At 41.3% G+C, this 21184-nt stretch overlaps 1 pseudogene; it reads left to right on the forward strand.

The window, feature by feature from the left end:
* The first annotated feature begins 5025 nt into the window (after positions 1-5025).
* LOC132657600 (non-histone chromosomal protein HMG-14-like) overlaps positions 5026-21184 on the forward strand; it is a 31061-nt pseudogene continuing 14902 nt past the window's right edge.

Genomic DNA, 21184 nt, shown 5'->3' on the forward strand with positions numbered 1-21184 from the left:
GTCCCATCACTTTGTGGCAAATAGATGGGGAAACAATGGAAACAGTGAGAGATTTTATTTTCTTGAGTTTCAAAATCACTGCAGATGGAGACTGCAGGCATGAAATTAAAAGACCCTTGCTCCTTGGATGAAAAGCTATGACCAAACTAGAGTACATATTTAAAAAGCAAAAACATTACTTTGCTGACAAAAGTCCGTCTAGTCAAAACCATGGCTTTTCCAGTAGCCATGTATGGATGTGAGAGTTGGATTATAAAGAAAACTGAGTGCCGAAAAATTGATTGACTTTGAACTGTGGTGTTGGAGAAGACTCTTGAGAGTCCCTTGGTCTGCAAGGAGATTAAACCAGTGAATCCTAAAGGAAATCAGTCCTAATTATTCATTCAAAGGACTGATGCTGAAGCTGAAACTCCAGTGCTTTGACCACCCAATGCAAAGAACTGACTCATTGGGAAAGACTGTAATGCTGGAAAAAATTGAAGGCAGGAGGAGAAAGGGATGACAGAGGATGAGATGGTTAGATGGCACCATGGACTTGATGGACATGAGTTTGAGCAAGCTCCAGGAGTTGGTGATGGTCAGGGAGCCTGGCAATGAGATCTCAGAGTCAGACACGACTGAGTGACTGAAACAGCAGTAAGTTATTTTCATACGAATGTTGCAAAGAACAATATCTATATGATAGATATCTTATATATCTTAACCAGTTTGCTTGAAAAGATGTCTTAACTCACAAGCAGAAGGATAAATCCTCTCTAGGATAAAAGTCTTTAAAAACAGGACTGTGGAAATCTCCTCAGAGTGCGATTGATTTCTACCACTTTTGGTAGAATCATTCCACAGTTATTTTTTGGAAAATAAATTAGAATGAAATAATTATTTAATTTCCCAAAGTAAAATGAAGACAATTTTCAATAAAATGAAATTTGGAATAATTTTTAAAAGGTGCATTGGCCATGCTCAAGGAAAGGCGAGCAATATGTATAAAGAGCAAAGAATCTTGAAAGCATTGTTTTGTACATGGAGTATGGATTTTTTTTCTTTATCATTTTAGAGTTCACTTTGTGAAACCAGTCTTCATGGTTTGAAGAGATCCAGGTGTGGAAAGAAAGTCACCTTGGGATGAAATTTTGACAAAAATAATCAACCAAATTGTGGAAATTTTACAACATTTGACATACATTTTAAGGCTGATTTGTGGAGACAAATTGTTTCTGACTCCAACGGTCTCATAAGAAATTTGTTCTTATCGAACGAATCCATGAAGCAGCCTAAATTACTTCTATCCTCCAAAGACTCACAATCAAAAAATAGTAAGTTGTGTTGTACAACCAAGTCAGAAATAAGAGACAAGAAAAGTAATACTTCATCAAGTTTGCAAAGTTCTTTCTAGGCACCTGATAATCTTGGAAATCTTCTGAGATAAGCAAAGTAACCAATTATGATTATGTTAATTAAGTACCTAAGGCGCTTTTCCATCATCTTACCTCTGTTGCCTCGTTTGCAATACTTATATGAAGTCAGTACTATTATTGCCCTCCTGTCCCAACAGAAAGCATTGAAGTACAGAAAAATTAAGCCAGAAAGTGGCTTACTTGCAATGAAAACCCAGGCAGGTTAAAAGACTCATACAGTCATTTTTAGAGATAAAAAGGGGCATTAAAGTTTATATCATAAGCTATTAAAGGTAGAGTTAAATTCAGACCAAAGGTCTTAATGATTTGTGACTTGATAGTTTTCCCTGAATGACATCCCGTTTTGATTTATACGGTCCCAGACTTGGTAGAATGACAGTCCCCTTGACTCTAAACGCCATGTAGACTGCATCAGTCTAGTTGGCCTCCCACAGATAATTCTCTTCACTAGGCTCATATGCTGTTTGCAATTTTTTACCCATGCTCATCTCTCCAGGCTCCACCATAAACTGAGGCAGTTTACTCTTCAGACTTACTCTCTTCCCTGAAAAGTCGTTTGTGGATTTCTTAGTGCTATTATCAGTGATGAAACAGAGAGATCTCCAGACTTTAGGACTCCAGACCTGTCTACAACCTGGTATGAAAGAGGGAGATTACCAGATCCCTTCAAGTATCGGCATTTTGCACTCCAGAACACAGTGTGCCCGGTGTTTTCCAAAGGATACGTAAGGGGTATGGGCTTTCCAGGTGGCTCAATGGTAAAGTATCTGCCTGTAAATACAGAAGCTGAAGGAGATGCAAGTTCGATCCCTGAGTCAGGAAGATCCCCTGGAGGAGGAAATGGCAACCCATTCCAGTGTCCTTGTCTGGGAAATCCTGTGGAGAGAAGAACCTGGTGGGCTACAGTCCATGGGGTCACACAGAGTCTGACACAACTGCGCATGCACACACACACAAGGAGGAGTGCAGAGATTTTGAGAAATGAGATTATCACTCTCATCATCCAAAAAAAGTGACTTTGCTGATCTTTTTTTAGTTTATTCATGCTCAGACAGTACTTGCAGTTTCCATAAAGGATGCTGATTATGTCAGCAAGCATAGGCTAAGTTATGCTACAGTAACAAAAGAAAAGCTTTACCCCTAAATCTTAGTAGCTTACAGCAAGAGAATTTTCTTTCTTGTTCATTTCAGCCACCAATCATGGGTTGGCTTTGACTGTTCCATCCAGAACCCACTCAGGCTGAAGGAGTAGCTTCCATCTGGGGACCTAACATGGGGAAAGGATTAGCGTGAAACCACACAATCACTCTTGGAGCTTCTGCTCAGAGATGGCATCTGGCATTTCTGAGCACATTTCATTGGCCAAAGGGAGTCACATGGTCAAGCCTGATGGCAATGGGACTGGATGACTTCCTCCCCTTAGAGAGTGGTGCTTTGAGGGAAAGGTGGTGAGGGAGAGTACTGCCATAGCCACCAGCTTGCACATGAGCTTGCTCTGCTGTGCTGTGCTTAGCCGCTCAGCCATGTCCAACTCTTTGTGACCCCATGACCTGCCAGGCTCCTCTATCCATGTGGAATCTCCAGGAAAGAATACAGGAGTGGGTTGCCATGCCCTCCTCCAAGAGATCTTCCCAACCCAGGAATCAAACCCAGGATGGGTCATCTAATATTGGGAACAATAAAACAATCCTTAGAGTTATTGCATTATATTATATTGGGCTTAGAGAGGCTCCTATCTGGATAAATTAATAGGGTGAAAGTGGGAGCATGCTCCATCAGCCTCAATTTAACATCATAAAAGAAATAGTAAAGAAGTCCAAGCATCTAAGTTCCTCTCAACCTTTCCCAGAAGGGGCACATTGGAAAAAAATTCATTTCAGGTTGTGGTAGTTAATGTTAGGGGATCAGAGGGGAGCTGCTGAACCCAGAGAAGAATTCCTCCTCCATCAGCAGCTACACTACATGGGCCAGGTCATGAGGCTTCTTATCTTGTAACACTGGCGAAAGCTTAGGCCTCAATTTTAACTCACTGCATTGCAGTTCTTTTCAAGTACATTACCAGGGCTTTATGAAGATTGATAGAGTGCCAGAAAGCCATTGGGTTGAAAGTCCAGATGTACATAAATCAAGTCATAGCATCATTTAATTCAGAATGCTTTGGCCCAAGTCATTACAGAGTAGCAGTGCAGAGATTTATAGGAAGTCTTATAAGATTTGATGATCTGAAAGGTAGAGATATTAAGTGTCTGATTTAGCTCTAGGAGATGCTGCAGCAGTTTTAAATCAACTGAAGGCTTTATTGCAGCTGGTTTAAAAATGTGTCTCAAATAACTAGAAATGTATCCTAAGAACATCTTGGAATGAAGGGTTGAATGTGATTTTTGACCATCAAAACTAAGATCTGATTTGCATAAGGAAAGAACTTATCTATCAATAAAAATGCATATCAGCAAGCCTTTTTATATATTGAAGAACTATTCTCTGCTCTAACTTGTTCTATAGCTAATGATTTTTACATAAATCTTCTCTAGGATAAGACCCCGAGATCTTTGTGTCTGATGACAAGAATTCTTCTGATCCTTTTAATCTTGAGCCAGAAGTCATCTACATTTAAAATCATCTCAGGTTTTCCACTGAGGGACTCAAAAGGCCACAATCCCAGTTGACCTCACACTCACCAGGCATGCTGAGTTTTAAGCCTGCAGACCTGGTGAGGTTTGCTATAATCTTCTCTGAGCCCAGCCCTTTCCATATTCCTTCTTTTATTTGAATCTCTTGATGTTCTCTAATGCTTTAATGTCACATTTTCCTTTTTCTATCAAAATATATTACTTAAAATAAATTATTTTTGTAAAAGTTTACCAACAGATCACAATACCTCAAAGACTGAGGAAATTTAATCTGTTAGCATATGCCAGGGTATACAAATAGAATAGCTGAAGAAAGGATGGTCTGATCTTCCCGACCCAGGGATCGAACCCAGGTCTCCCGCACTGCAGGCAGATGCTTTAACCTCTGAGCCACCAGGGAAGTGCAGTGAGAAATTAAAGACAACTAAAGATGAAAGTGGAATATATTTCTCTCTTTTGTAAAATCACACTACAGAGAAAATTTAAAGACAGTGATTCAAAATTGTCATTTTGAATCAATCTACATTTCTGCCCACCCTTTGGAAAAATTTACAAACATTTTTGATGGAACAAATTCTTAATGAAATGGAGACGTTTCCTCCTCAAAGTGACCTCTGAAAACATATTATTCCTCATAAAAAAAGACTGAACTGATAATATTATTTTCAATTAATATTAAAATTTATTTTACATAACTATGTATCCAAGAAATTTTGAATATACATTTTATTAAATACTGTTTGTAAATTTAATATTACTACATTTTCTTTAATTGCAATTGTTAGGTAGTTAGAATAGGAAAAAGAAGTCCAGGCAAGGGGGTGGCTAAAGACAAGGAAGGGAAAAGCCTGTGAAAATAGAACAAAAGAAGGTCCAAGGACTGGAGTGAGGACCTCAAACAGTGAGGTAAAACAAATAGCACTCCTCACTAGCCCAATTTACATAGGGCAGGCCCGGGGGGGGGGGGGGGGGGGGGGGGAGAAAAACCACATAAAAAGAGGAGCCAAAACCTTTTTTCTCTTCTAGTCTTTTGAGTTGGCATTCCCTCACACCTTGAGGATGTATTTTCCTTTACTTTCTAAGTAAAACTGAGCTGTAACATTGGTCCATCTGAAGGCTGTAATGCTGGTCCGTCGCTTCGCTTATTTTTGTTGCAATGAGACAAAACTGAGGAAATTACAAACTCCCCGAACATCTATGGTGCTGTTTCTCAGATTTAACCTGGCTGAAACAACCTCAGCTCAGCCCCCACAAGGAAGAGGCCAAGCACAGCAGGAGCCCAACTTGGCGAAAGCTTCCAAGGTAGAAGCTAAACCCAAGAAGACCCAGTGCAGGGGCAGTGACAAGAAGCCCAGCAGACTGGAAAACAGGACAGCAAAAAACAAACAGCAGAAAGCTCACACGGCTCGTCTCAGATTCCAGAAGACCTCTGGTTAAGGTAGGAGGTCCTCACTCCTATGGCTAGAAGGACATATGCCTAACAAAATCTTGATTCCTTTACAATCTCTTGTTTCTTGTTTCCTTGAACCCCCCGTGAACAGGTGAGCGGCCGTGGGTGCAAATGAGGGACTCCGGCAGAGGCTACTCCTCAGTGTGTCCCAAAGGCTCCACTGTCTGCTGGGCCCCAGTAGCTTTGCCCAGGCTGGTGGGGGTTCTTCTGTCCTGAATCTTCTTTATGCCAAGGATCAGGCCAATGAAAACTGTGAGCACAGGTCAGGTATTTAGCAGGTTTTCCAGTAGGTTATGAAGGGGATTCCTCAGCACGTTTTTCCCACTGCTTCTTCCTCCTGTCCTTCAGCTTCTCTCTCCTGGGACTTGAGCCTGGCCCAAACCCATGATGCTTGGCTTCAAGACCTAATGAAGCGCAGGTTCTGATGTCTCATTGCAAAAATTCAGTTAGAGACACAGCGATAGTTAAGAGGTGTGCTGGGGGCCAGCGTGAGAAACTCCGCCCATGGCAAAGGTCATGAGGAAGGAGGCTTGGCATACGCAAAGGCATGGTCAAGCCTCAGGAAACCCCCTGTTCCCGAGCATCCAACCCCGAAACCAGAGTCTGTTTCATGCTCTCACCTACACCTCTGATTTTACAGGGGGCTCTCCCCCATAACCATTTCTCTCAGAGAAGGAATAAACTTGCAGCTCCAGTTAATAAAAATTCCTGGGTGTGACAAGAGTGTTTCAACTTAGAAATTCCTCTGGAGGTCCTCTAGCCTCCCTGATCAGGTTTGTCCGGCCACACGTGATTGTTTACAGCCCCCCAACCTTGGGAGGCATGAGATGCTTTAAAACTTTCTAAATACAGACTCTTTTAAGAAGTTAGAAAATTATTAGTATAGTATAGTGGGTTGATTAGAAATTATATTGGTGAAGGGTTTTTTTGATTTGTCCTGTCAATAATCACTACTAATTCCCTGCCCTGGGTGTGACAAGGGTGTCTCAGGTCAAACCTCTCTGCTGGCAGACTAGCTTGTGTGACAACCTCTCAACCATAAACAGCACAGAGAGTTTGGAGTATCAGCATAGGGCTTTTCTCATTGTTGAGTCAGTGATTGCCGCCAGGCCTCCATATCCTTAGGCACCTGGGAATATATTAATCAATGTATTTGGAATATAGAAAAGGAAATATAGTAGTTTTTGATGTTAGCGATACTAGACTTTTTGAGTTAATGAATTTTCTCTTTTGTTATAGATCACTGTACTTTGTTATAAATCGCTGAGTCCTTGCTATGTAAAAATGTAACTTTATCACTATCTTAAGACTAAATAGATCTTAAGGGGAACATTGGTGAAGGGTTTTCATTTGTTGAGCCAATATTTGCTGCTAAATCTCCATATTCCTTGCCCTTATAATGAATATAACTAGCATATAGGAAAAATAAGTATTAACCTTTAAGATTAATCATGTTAAACCTTAGGCTAAGTAAATTCCTTTCCTAGTTGTAACTCACTACACCCTCACCCTATAGGAATGCAACTTTATTTGGAGGGTGGCGCCTGATTTAAGAAAAATCACCCCTGGAAAAATAAGTTTTCTGATTAACTGACTGGTATCAGAAAGGGCCATAAACTGTCAGCAGATCTCATGGCCAGAAGATGATGTAACACCCATAAGACCTTTGTATAATTTTATATGAAGCACCTGATTGTGACAAGGGTCAGGTCTGCTGACCCCCGCGTGACTCTGTATTCATCCCTATGTACAACAAAAAGGTATATAAACAAACCTGAAAAATAAAGAAATCGGATCAATTTCTGGAAAGACTGATTCCCCCATGTCGTTTCTTTCTTGCTTCCCGTTTTTCTGGCTGAATTCCCATCTGGAGCATGGATGCTATTCCCTGTAAACCAAGTTATTCAGCCTCTTTTTCTCCACTAATTTTCCTACTACACTAACCGTTTCTAATCTCTCTATATATCTGTAATTAAGATTTTTCCTAGAACGCCGATTCCAACCCCACCTTCGAATCACCCTAGATCCACCAGGGCTGGACCCCAGCAGAGGTGGATTTTTTCAGACTCAGAGAGAAGCACACTCCACAGGGTGTGGGCCATCACAGAGGAAAGTGCAGTGGCCGCGGAATGTAGTGTGGTTAGTTTTTTCGAGCTGGGTGATTTCATATGCTAATGAGTGAAAGGATCATTCCAACAATTGGGGAACCACCCACTTCTCCTCTGTCTTTTGACAATGCCTTGGAACTGTCCTGCTGGCACCTCTGGGTGTGCCAGTTAGCATGCAGATTGGGGATCAAGGTTTAGTTGAATTTGACTTGTCATTTTGGACCCACTTGATTTTAATCAGTTTATGTTATACCCTTGGAGAAGGAAATGGCAACCCACTCTAGTACTCTTGCCTAGAAAATCCCATGGATGGAGAAACAATGTAGGCTACAGTCCATGGGGTCGCAAAGAGTCGGACACAACTGAGCGACTTCACTTTCACTTGCTCTATGTCATTCTTTCAAAAGTTGTGCCCTGCTCCCTTCCCTCCTATTTTATGCTCTTTTCCTGAGCTCCATCCAGGCCCACAATGTCACCTCTACAATCTTCTGGAGGGACAACCAGAAAACAGCTGGGCCTTGGGAGGGAAATACTGTATAATACCCAATCCCTCTCCATATTCAGGCCTTCATCTTCCATGTTTCCTGCAACATGTGCAAGAACAGCATCTCTCAGTGAACCTACTAGGGCAGGCGACAGGCACACAATGCCTGCTAGAAGTCCACCTAGTGGCATCCCTTCAAGGGCAGTTGGGCTTCCAGGAATAATTTTTGCCACTTTGGGAGTTAGCCCTGCAGGCCGTTTGGGGCCAAAGCCTTACCACCCTTCTAAAGTTATAAACATACCCCTGGATCAAATCTCCACTCCACTGTATGGAACATCTGGCCTGTTGTCTCTTATCAATTTGTTCTTAAGCCACTTACTAACTCCTACAACCAGGACCCTGCCCCCTTGTAGAGAACATTGCTCCACTCCCCTTTTTATTAAAATACTCTTAAAGCCCCTAACAGGACCAGATAACCCACTCTTTTGTCATAACTTCTGCTATTACCTAAAGTGAGTCTGACAATGAAATGCTTACCATTGGAGACACCCTAACCTGCTCTTATGGAGGACTAGGGGAGGAAACAGTGACTTATATTCCCTTAGAGCAGTAACAGGATAAAGCTATGGCTGCTTCACCAGGTTCCCAGTCTCAAGGCACAGGCTTGGATTGCTTTATGTCATGATATCTATTCCCATCTGTGGTGAACAAACTGGCAATGAGTTAAAATTACAACCCCTTAATCCTACCCAGCACTGGTTATGCTGGAGACCTTGGGGATGCCCAACTCCAGTCCACGGTCCTAGGAGGTTGACCTGCCTAGGGATCTGGTCCTCGAAAGGTTGTCGTGCCTCAGCCTGCTCGGGGATCTGCCAGTGCAGGGGTTCCAGGAGGTAGGGATTGGACCTCCAGGCTGTCATGCCTCAGCCTGCCTGGGGATCTGCACCCTGACCCGGGGATGCCTGGCTCTCAGGTTGCAACAGTACTGGGTAGGACAAGCTTCAAAAAGATTCACCCTTAAGGAAGTCCACCCATGGAAACTGAAGGAGGCCTATTAGATTTTTTCTTTTCCTCCATGTCATCACTGTCTCTCAGATGGGAAATAACTAACCCAGTTCCTGACAAGTGCCCTTGAGATGCATCCTTGATAACTGGAAGCTGTTAGATCCTCTAACTTTAAGGAGAAGTTGCTTAAAATTCTTTTGTGCCACTGTATGGCTATGGTATCCTCTGGGACACAAGGAACACTGGCCTGAGGATGGGAGTTTAAATTACAATCCCATCCTGCAGCTAGACTTATTCTGCAAAAGACAGGGGAAATGGACAGAGATCCCTTATGTCCACATTTTCTTCTGACTAAGAGATATGAAGGAACTCTGTCCTAAGTATGGGATTGTTGTATGCCCTAAAAGTGAGCCTACTAAGCACAGACAACCAAGAGAAAGACCCCCCTCCCCATGAAGGCTCACCTCCCAAGGCTCTCTAGTTGCCTGGTGCTCCTTCCTTGTACCCAAAAGTGCCCCCATATCCAGGAGCACCCCTCCACAAAAGCCAACTCGAGTATGTCCCTTACTGGAGGAGAATTTGGACCAACCCAGGTCTATAAGCCCTTCTCCCTCTTAGAACTAAGACCAAACAAGACCTGGGAAGCAATACAGATGATCCAGGCAAATATATAGATACATTTCAACACATTGCCTTGGCCTTTCACTTGATGTGGAAGACATCATGGTCATATTTAGTCAAATTTTATCTGACCCTGAGCATGCTAGGGTCTTAAAGGAAGCCCAAAGGTATGCTATGGGGCTTCACATGTCATGTGATAAATACCCAGTAGGGGAAACTGAAGTCACCTCCTTAGATCCTGATTGGAATTATAATGATCCTGAGCACATCATGGAAAGGGATCATTTTCTGCTCTGTGTGAAGGCAGGACTAAAAGCAGCCCAGCAAAAGGTATGCCCGGGTCTCAGCAATAACTCAGGAGCCCCACGAGAATCCCATTGCCTTTCTGGAAAGGCTAAAAGAGGCCCTCCAAAAATTTAACAATCTGGACTTAGACTCTTATGAGGGACAAGGGATTTTAAAGGACAAATTTCTGTCCCAATCTGCATCAGACAACAGGATAAAGTTACAACACCTACAGCAGCAGGACCCTGCTGCCTCTTTAGATGAGATGGTCCAGACAGCCACCAATACCTTTTATAACAGAGAATAGGAGAGGGAGGCCAAGGCTCGGGAAAAGGAGAAAAGGAAAGAGACAAGGCATGCCCAGATGTTGACTGCCATCCAGGGAAGCCCTATGGCAAACTCTGAGTCCTTGAAGAACAAGGTACAAGGTAAAGGCCTAATCTGTAGACAGGTGGGCCATTGGACAAAAGACTGTACAAACTGTGACAAGTCTCCTAAAACAGCTTGCTACAAATGATATCAGTTGAGACATTAGGCAGCACTCTGTCCTTGGGACCCAAGAGTCTCAAGGTCAAGCGCCAAGCCTTCCCTCACGATGGGTCAACAGGACTGAAGCAGCCCACTCCAGCCAGCCCGCCTGTCACAGACAACCATCACGGGGCTGGAACCAAGGGTACAACTGGATGTGGCAGGTAGGTCTGAGAATTTCTTGGCTGACACAGGGGCTACCTGCTCTGTCCTGACCTCCTACTCCAGAGCTTTCTTCTCCCAAACCTGTACCATTTTGGGTGCTACACGAAAAACAATTATTAAAAGATTCACCCAAGCACTTCTTTGTTGCTTGGATGGACAAATAATTTCCCACAAGTTTCTGGTGGTCCCTGAGTGTCCTACTCCCTTATTTGGAAGAGATATACTCACTAAACTGGAGACCACCCTTATGATGGGAAGCTTTTCATCCTCTAGAGCCCTATAGCTTCTGGTTACTGCTAAAGAATCCATTACACCCTCTCCAATAGAAAGGGACCAAAAACTATGGGAGGACAAAATTAACCCCCAGGTGTGGGGCCAGGGGACTCCTGGACGAGCCCACCAAGCTGAACCGGTCATCATTGTCCCCCAAGATCCCACTCGGTTTCCTAACCAGAAACAATATCCCCTCAGAAGAGCCCAGGAAAGACTACAGCCTCTAATAAATAAATTCCTTGCCTGTGGGCTATTAGTCCCCACCAATTCACAATGTAACATTCCGATCCTCCCTGTAAAGAAAAAGGGCAGAACCTGGCGAACTGTTCAAGATCTCCAGAGGGTTCCCAATCAAATAAGGTGATGAAATCCTTAGGCTCTTGGAGGCAGTCCATCTGGCCACTGAGGTTTCAGTCTCCACTATAAAGACACCAACAAGGGAGGACAGAAGTGGCGAGAGGGAACCAAGGAGCCGATCAAGCAGCTAAGAGAGCAGCATTACAGAACGTGACCTAATAGGGGTAGCCACCTTAGTCCCACAGACTAATTTGCCAAAAACTCCCTCATATACTGAAAGTGAGACTCTTACAGCTAAGAGTGAGGGTTTTCAAGATCATATGGGATGGTTCCAAAAAGAGAGACTCCTTTTTCTGCCTGAGAACATCCAATGGAAGTGGGTTAACTCCTTACATGCCACCACTCATTTAGGGGGCCCTTGGATGGTCAAGTGGTCCCTTTCTTTCCAAACAGCAGCATGTGCATGTAGCACCAGAAAGGCATACTTGGAGTCAGTGTAAATGGTTACTCTTTTTCCTTTTCCTAGCTCTAAAGCTCGAGTCGGGGCTATGAGCTCAGCTAATTGGCCTGAAGTACCTGGTGGCAAAGGCTTAGCCTCTATGGTCTCAAAATTGGAGACTACTGAATATCCTCATTTAGGGGAAAAGGCCCTCCAAAGATTACTAGAAAGGTCCTTCAGAGGAACAGGCCTCCAAACAACTATAAGGCAAGTGGTCTCCACTTGTCCCACTTGCCAATATAACAATCCCCAAGGAGCTAGAAGACCCCAGCTGGCCCAGCGCATCCAACAATGTGGGACCTACCCAGGAAAGGACTGGCAGATGGACTTCACCCAGATGCCAGGTTCTCAAAGGTATAAATACCTATTAGTCATGATAGATACATTCACAGGATGGATTGAAGGCTTTCCCACCTGGACTGAGAAGGCTGAAGAGGTGGTTAAAATTAAAAAAAAAAAAAACAAAAAAAAAACTGCTCCCTGAAATCATTCTGAGATTTGGTCTGCCCAGGTCATTACAAAGTGACAATGGGACATCATTTAATTCTAAGGTCACCCAGCAGGTCTCTAAGGCAGTGGGCATTACTTATTTCCATTGTGCCTAGAGGCCTCAGTCTTCAGGAAAAGCAGAAAGAGCAAACCAATTCTGAAAATCAGCGATAAATAAGATAACCCAGGAGACCTCCCTGGGATGGAAAGAGGCTTTACCAATAGCTCTCCTCCTCACCTGTACTGACCCTAAGAAACAGGTTGGTCTTAGTCCTTACGAGATGTTATATGGGAGGCCTTTTGTTTATGTCAATGATCTCTTCCTAGATCCAGAGGCTCATACCCTCTGGTCTTATACCATGGCCACTGGGCAATTCCAACAGGATATACACTTGTGAGGTGTCAACCAGGACCCAAAAGATTCTAAAAAGTCACCACTATATGCTCCAGGGACTCAAGTCCTAATTAAAGTCTGGAAAGATGGATCTCCCAAGGCTCAACTCCAGCCCAAATGCAAGGGCCCCTACCCTGTAACACTTTCTACTCCCACAGCAGTCAAGGTACCAGGACACAACTCCTAGATTCACTGCTCACAAGTCAAGCCATGGAAGGAAACAGAAGAGGACACTCAATATATCTGTGAGCTCCGGGGATATCTCAGATCCCTATTCAGGACTACAAATGAGTGCCATTCTAATGAACACCCCAAAATTAAGTTTATGGGGATAACATTTCTCAGATCAGCTCTAAAGAGCCAACACAGCTTGGCAGGGGTTGTACTCCAAAAGAGACAGGGGATGGATCTCCTGAACCCTGAACAAGGAGGGACTTGAGCCATCTTGAATGAGACATGTTGTTTCTGGGTAAATACCCCCAGGTAAGTTAAAGAAAGTCTCACAGTCCTCAAGAAAAACATTTAGACCCTACAGGATCTCAAAGAATGAGCTGGAGAGTTCTCTGGGTGGCTATAATCTCTCTTTGGGGAATATTCCTGGTGATGGGAATTTGGAGTTGGCTAATGCCCCGGCTAGTCCCTGTCATTACCATATTGATGCTGCTTATGATTGCTCTATGTATCATCAATTGTCTAACCCGTTTTGTCTCTGCCCAGGTCAACAAGCTACAACATGCAGTGTCAGTGCAACAGTGATATATAAAACTACAGCCGACCACAGAAAATATCACTCACTCTTGTACGGTCACCACTAGAAGGACTCTGAGGCCTGAGACAGCAAGAGGGGGAGGCCCAGTGCCCCTCCCCATCCCATTTCAGCAGGAAATAGCCAGAAAGACTTCTATGCCCCTGTTCTCAAAGAACTTGGCCTCCCATCTCTTGGGGGCGGGTGGGGATGTTAGGTAGTTAGAATAGGAAAAATGAATCCAGAATGGTGGTGGCTAAAAGACAAGGAAGGGAAAAGCCTGTGAAAATAGAACAAGAGGTAAAACAAACAGCACTCCTCGCTAGCCCAATTTAGAGAGGACAGGCCCGGGGGGGAGAAAAACATAAAAAGAGGAGCCAAAACCTCTCTTCTCTTCTAGTCTTTTGGGTTGGCATTCCCTCACACCTTAACGATGTATTTTCCTTTACTTTCTAAATAAAACTGAGCTGTAACACGAAGCTGTAACACTGGTCCATCCGAGGGCCATAACACTGGTCCACTGCTTCAAATTTTTGTTGCGACGAGACAGAACTGAGGAAATTATAAACTCCCCTGACAAAATTATAATAGAAAATCCACATTCTTCCCCTGATGTTGCTTCTCTAGAAGCTCTGCAAATTTGGGGTGTTGAATTTTCAAGATAATATTTAAAGATATTCAATTCTGAAGTTCCTTGTTGGTTATTTAAGTTAAGGACAAGCTTCTTTAGTAAAGTGACCCATTACAAGCAAGTCTATCTTTGCTAAATTAGAGCATGTGTTTATTACTTAAGCATAAAGCTAACTACATTTGAATTAGCCATCACAATGCCACCATCTACTAATTATTTTGCATTATTACTTAATATAATCTATAGGAAACTATCCAGTGATCCCTAAAATTGAGTTTTAAACTGAACTGTGCCCTGCTGATCAATATTACATTTTACAAGCTTAACCTCCCTTCCCAAGTACAATTACCTACTGCCCCTTTCCTTCTTTTCTTATATATTGAAAGCTGTATCGTTTCTAAGTTTTAATCTGCTTCACTCACCTCACTTTGACTTTTTGATTTCTCTCAAACACCCACCTAATTTTTTCTTTAAAAATGTACCATAGTCTGGGAGGAGGAGTGGCCGCAGCCAGACTACTCAACTCGGTGAGGGCTCTCGACAGCGCAGCCTTCAGGCACCGGGCTCTGCCTGCCCGCTGCCATGGTGCCCAGGAGAAGGTCAGCTCTGCTGAGTGGGTGGCGAAGGAGGAGCCCAAGGGGATGTTGGGGAGGCTGTCAGCAAACCCGCTCCTGCGAGAGTGGAAACAAAGTCAAAAAAGGCGGCGGGAAAGGGTGAATCTTCATACAAAAAAGTGCAAACAAAAGGAAAAAAGAAGAGCAAAGGGACAACAGGCAGAAGTGGACAACCAAGAGACTAAAGAGACTTACCTGCAGAAAATGCAGAGACTAAAAACGAGGAGAGCCCAGCCTCTGATGAAGAAGAGAAAGAAGCCAAGCCCGATTAATACCACACACCCAGTCCTGCCAGTGGCCCCTGTTTCCCTTCTTGTACAATCCAGAGGAATATTTATCAACTATTTTGTAAATGCAAGTTTTTGGTAGCACTAAAAATATTTTTAAAAAGGAGAGAATCCCACCTCATCCCATTTTTTAAGTGTAAATGCTTCGTATTAAGAGGTAAAATCATTTTCTGGTTGTTTATTTTTTGGTACAACCAGAAAATAGTGTGATATTAGATAGGAGAGGCTTTGATTGTGTTGGGTGTCAGCTTAATGTTCCATAGGTGGGCTGTAGCTTTTATATCCTATAATATAAAAACATACGAATGGCAATTTGGAGTCAGTTGTGCATTTAATGTCTTGAACATTTTTAAGTACATCTCTTCACATATTGTTTTGGTAGAATTATTTTCTACAGCAAACCACTTTTTGATCTTGGCTCTCCTGGTCAGAATTTCATGAACTCTGTAACATCTTTGGTTGTGGTAGTCCAGTTTTCCTAGTAACTTGGTTAGTGTGCTGTGAATGATTGACAGTTTGAATATGTAGTGTATATGATATTAAATTGTGAATCAGTGGGACTTATGATGTAACAGCATATTAATATTTGAAGATATTGGTACTTGCTATCCTGTTAAGGAGAGTTTGCTCCAAATTTTAAGCTGGCAAGTCACTGGAATAACTGTTAACAATCACAACTATATGATTTTTTAGATTTCTGGGTACGAATGTGAAGGATTGTGTACAAATTGAAATATTTGTGTAGTGATCCTCAAAACAACCAATAAAATCTCAATTATAAAAGAAAAAACTGTATTATAATCTATTTATTACACCTTATCCTTTATTTGTATTTAATTAAATGTTCATTTAAAGAATAGTAGAGGAACTTCACATTAAAAATTCAGTCTATACAAAAGGCAGAAATAAAAACATGAAGCCTTTGCCTCCACACTTGTACTACTCTCCAGAGGGAACTAGTCTTAAAATTTGGGGGTTTTGGTTCTCCTGGCTTTTAGCTCTAAAATCCTAGATGAGTGTTGTCCAATGAAAATGTAATGTGAGCCACCTTAATAAGTCTAGTAGTCATATTTTTAAAGTAAAAAGAAATAGATAAAATAATTTTAATGACATATTCTACTTACTCCCATAATCCAAAATATTATTTAACATGTAGTCAATATAAAAAATATGAATGAGATATTTAAATTTTTTTTCATGTTAAATCTATTTCCTACTTAGAGAATGTATCAATTCACACTGGCAACCCTTTAGATATTCAATAGCTGCATATGACAAGTGGCCACTGTACTGGACAGCATAGGTCTAAGTAACATACTTCAAATCTAGCTTGCTATTTATAAGCAATTTAAAACAGCATCTTTGACTTACTACCATGAAAATCGAGAATTGAACACCTTTTACTATCCACTCTATCTTATTATTACAAGTCCTATTACATTTGTATTTTTAGCTTTCCAGTTGACCATCTTTATTATTTTGAAAACTATAGCTAATACTTGTTTCTTACACAACTATTGGACAATATCCTTTGAGTTCCATATGCAAGATGAGGAAATCAATACCTCTGCCCTTTGTATAGTATGAGTTTTTTGACAATTTAAAAGCTGAAAAAAGTTAGGAAGCATATTGAGAGAGATGGAAAGAAGTGAAGTATTGAGTTTGAAAATATTCGTTATAAAATCAAGGACTGTGCTTAAACCTTTTGGAAATGAAATTCTACACTCTGAATCAATGCTACTTAAAGCAGAATTTTCCAAATATTAAAGACAAATAGGGATTCTCAGATAGCTCAAATGATAAAGAATCTGCCTGCATTGCAGGAGACCTGGGTTCAGTCCCTGTGCTGGGAGGATCCCTGGGAGAAGAGAAGGCTACCCACTCCAGTATTCTTGCCTGGAAAATTCCATGGACAGAAGGGCCTGGTGGACTACAGTCCATGGGGTCTGTCTTTTTATATCCCATGACTTCTTTGGAATCATGCTTCAGTTTAGTTTGCTTCATTTGAGTACCATGGCTATACTATTCAACTTTATGTACTCCTTGGATTCTCTTATTACCTTTCATTTACTTTGTTAACTGAGAAATATTCTGGTCATTTTGTTTTTAGGTCATCTCACTTTTTAATTATACTATTTAATATAGGAAAGTGACTGTTTCCTTAAAGGCTATTTCTGGCTGCTCACTAATTTTCCTTTATAATTTGAACTTATTACCTTGTATGTTTGCTGAAGAGCTGGGATTCTGGGATTTAATTTCATTCCTCCATTGGTTGAATTCACAATTTTTTACATACTAAATTTTCCTCTTTCAGTAATGAAGATCTTTTACTGGAATATATCCTCTAGTAATTTTTTTTCCGCAAACACATTCAAGAGAGGTAGACGTTCCGAATTTTTGCATATTTGAAAATGGCTTTATTTTCCTTTTACACTAGACTTGTACAGTTCAATTTCCCAAGAAAAATATCAAATTTCTATAGCAGCCTTGCATGTTATACATGCATATTAATGTGTTCCTATCTTTGGAAATTACAATCCAAGTGAATCAGTTACACAGGAGATGAAATAGATTCTTGTGCTTCTCTCCATTAGCATACTCTTGGTGAAGCAGTGTCTCACCCTTTACCTTTAGCCACTGTTGTGTATCAGTTGGGAAATCAAAAGTTTCATTACACAGCGCTCTTGGTAGGTCCCTGGGGAATTACAACACACTTTGGCATGTTTAGAAATGCCTTTTTTCCTGCTCACATCTTATAAAGACCTAAGTGCGTGCCTTTAGGACTGTTTAAATATCTTCTGTGAACAAGGAGAAATGCAGACATGTTGTCAGAGCTGATCATTTTTGTTGTGGATCTTACACTTGCTTTGGCCTTTTTTATTATCATTTATGCTGTTTATTTAATAGCAGCTACAAGTATTTTCATCTCTGTTCTTTTCTATATTTTCAAAGGGGAAATGAAAAAAAACTATGACTTCATCATGAGCAGAGCCTGGGTACTGGATTCTAGCAATGCTGCTGGGAAGCCATTCCTAGGCAGTATAGAGACAGTCAGCTCCATGATGCCTCCTGCCCATTTGCCAGCCCCAAAAGAAGGGGCCTTCTCACTCTAGGAGAGTGGAGTGAAGAGCCTTTGGTGGTGGAGGAGACACCCAGGAAGACTCACGACATGCCACCCCCACCAGCTGAGAAGTATTTCTTGAGGTAAGAAATGGAATGTTCAGCTTAATTCTCCCTTTTGCGAATGAAGTGACACATGCATGTTTGAGGTGAGAAGAGAAAAACAAGCAGATGCCTTTTATCACTGCCTTCCATGTTTCAAAAATGGAGTTGGTAGAATCTGTAGAGACTACAATTTTTGTTTTCTGCTAAGAGTCCCATTTACTCAGTAAATTAGGGAGCCTTACCTGTGATATTTTCTCTCCCAAGCATGGGTTAGGCACAAGTCAAAAACAGTTAAAACTCCCATTTCAATCTTTTTACCAACTGGGCAAAAAGGCTTGGTAGAAGAGAAATTTGAATAAACGGATATTCTTTCAATCTATGAGTTGTTTATTGCCTTTATTTTTAAATTACTTTTTATTGGAGTATAGTTACTTCCCTGGTGACTCGGTTCAGTTCAGTCACACACTTGTGTCCGACTCTTTGCAACCCTAGGGACTACAGCACACCAGACTTCCCTGTCCATCACCGACTCCTGGAGCTTGCTCAAACTCATGTCCATTGAGTGGGTGATGCCATCCAGCCATCTCATCCTTTGTCATCCACTTCTCCTCCAGCATCAGGGTCTTTTCCAGTGAGTTGACTCTTCATATCAGGAGGCCAAAGTATTGGAGCTTCAGCTTCAGGATCAGTCCTTCCAGTGAATATTCAGGGTTGATTTACTTTAGGATTGACTGGTTTGATCTCCTCACAGTCCCCAGCTGGCTCAGTGGTAAAGATTTTGCCTGCAGTGCAGGAGACACAGGTTCAATCCCCTGGGTCAAGAAGATCCCTGGGTCAAGAAGACCCCTGGAGAAGGAAATGGCAACCCGCTGTCGTATTCCTGCCTGGAAAATCCCATGGACAGAGGAGTCTGATGGGCTACAGTCCACGGGGTCTCAAAAGAGTTGAACACAACTTAGCGACTAAAAACAACAATAAATAACTGCTTTACAATGCGGTGTTAGCTTCTACTGGACAGCAAAATGAATCAGCCTTACATATACATATGTCCCCTCCCTTTTGAATTCCCTTCCCACTCAAGTGGCCACAGTGCATTCAGTAGAGTTCCCTGTGCTATACAGTATGTTCTCATTAGGTATGTATTTTATGCATAGTAGCAATAAAGGGCAGAGCATATCCTTTGACTTCAAGTGGCAAAGATAATCAGTAGTTGTTCTTGAGAGGACAGTGTATTTTCAGAATAGTCCTTGAATGGACCTAGAGATGATCATATTAAGTCAGAAAGAGAGAAGAATTCCCTGGCAGTCCAGTGGTTAGGGCTCCATGCTTTCACTGCCTAGGTCCCAAATATGATCCCTGGTCAGAAAACTAAGATCCCACAAGCTGCACAGCCCAGGAAAAAAATAGAAATAGAACTACATATGCTATTACTTATATGTGGAATATAAAATGCATTACAAATGAACTTTCCTATGAAACAGAAACAGAATCACAGACACAGAATCCCTTGGTGATTGCCAAGGGAGGAGGGGTAGAGGCAAGGACTGAGTGGGAGTCTGGGACTAGATGCAAGCTTATATACAGGATGGATAGGCAACCAGGTCTTACTGTACCGCACAGGGACCTACATTCAGTATCCTATGATAAACCACAATGGAAAAGAATATGCAAAAGGAGAAGCTATTTATTATAACTGAATCACTTTGCTGTACAGCAATAATTAATACAATGCAAGTCAATTATACTCCAATAAAAAAGATAATAATTTTTTGAATTAATTGTTTGAATTGGAGGATAATTACTTTGCAGTGTTGTGATGGTTTTTGCCATGTATCAACATGAATCATCCATAGGTATATAAAAGATAATGAAATTTTATAAAGTAATTAAAAAATACAACTAAAATAATGGTCCTTGGATCAAAATCAATGTGTGAGCATATGAAATGGCAGAATGTAGATATACTCTCATTTTGGTTTAGTGTCCTCTGAACACTAGAGATTGCAAGGTGAAACACTTCAGGATGATCTCTAGACTTATTTGAAGTTTCCTGGTTCCTTGTTTATTCCACTGCTTTGGTCCAGTGGAAGCAGATGGATAAGTTTTGTCCTGGCTTTTTGTCAGATAAATGGTTAGATAAATGGTGCCTTGTGTTTGGGTTTTTAAGGTATAAATCCAAGTATTTCATAGTAGACAGATACATTTTTCTCTAGAATACCTGATTAGTTTGCAGAAGACTCTGGTAAATTAATTTAATTTTGGCAGTCGTGATTACACCTTCTTAAAACCAAGCCCTTGTCCTCATACCTGCTTTTCATTGAGACTTCTGATATTTTAACTTTTAAAAAGTGTTTCTCCCTCAAAAACTAAAAAGTTATTTTATTCTATATGTAAACTAACATTTAAATGCTCTTCTCACCAAAAAAGTAACAAAATTGTATTCAATAAGGACAAATAATAAGCTTAGCCCCATGGACAATAAATATTTAAATTTCTAGTAGATCTTAAGTGTTATCACCATAACAAAAAATGGTAACTGGGTGAAGTGATGAATATATTAACTGGCTTGAGTATGGTGATTACATCACTATATATCTTGTATATATTTAACATATAAATATATATTCACTATATATATGGTGAGTGGGTGTGCATTTTAAGTCACTTCAATCGTGTCCAATTCTCTGAGACACTGGATTGTAGCGCGCCAGCCTCATTTGTCCTTGGAATTCTCCAGGCAAGAATACTGGAGTGGGTTGCCATGCCCTCCTCCAGGGGATCTTCCCAACCCAGGAATTGAACGTGCATCTCTTATGTCTCCTGCATTGGCAGGCAGGTTATTTACCATTATGCCATCTTGGATCCCCATGTATATGATAAATATGTTTAAAGTAAACAACTTGTTATATATATATATGACAATATATTTAATATTTAGTATATTTATTAAACATAAATATTTAAACTTTTAGAAAACAAATTAGCTTTAGTATAATTTTATCCATTTCAGCCATGGTATTTGTTCAAGGGCACAATAACTGCTCCCCAGAAGAAACTGATATGTTTTGTCGAGCAGGTTGTATTATGAAATTCTTAAAT

Source organism: Ovis aries, chromosome 13 (assembly GCF_016772045.2).
Source record: "Ovis aries strain OAR_USU_Benz2616 breed Rambouillet chromosome 13, ARS-UI_Ramb_v3.0, whole genome shotgun sequence".
Lineage (NCBI taxonomy): Eukaryota > Metazoa > Chordata > Mammalia > Artiodactyla > Bovidae > Ovis > Ovis aries.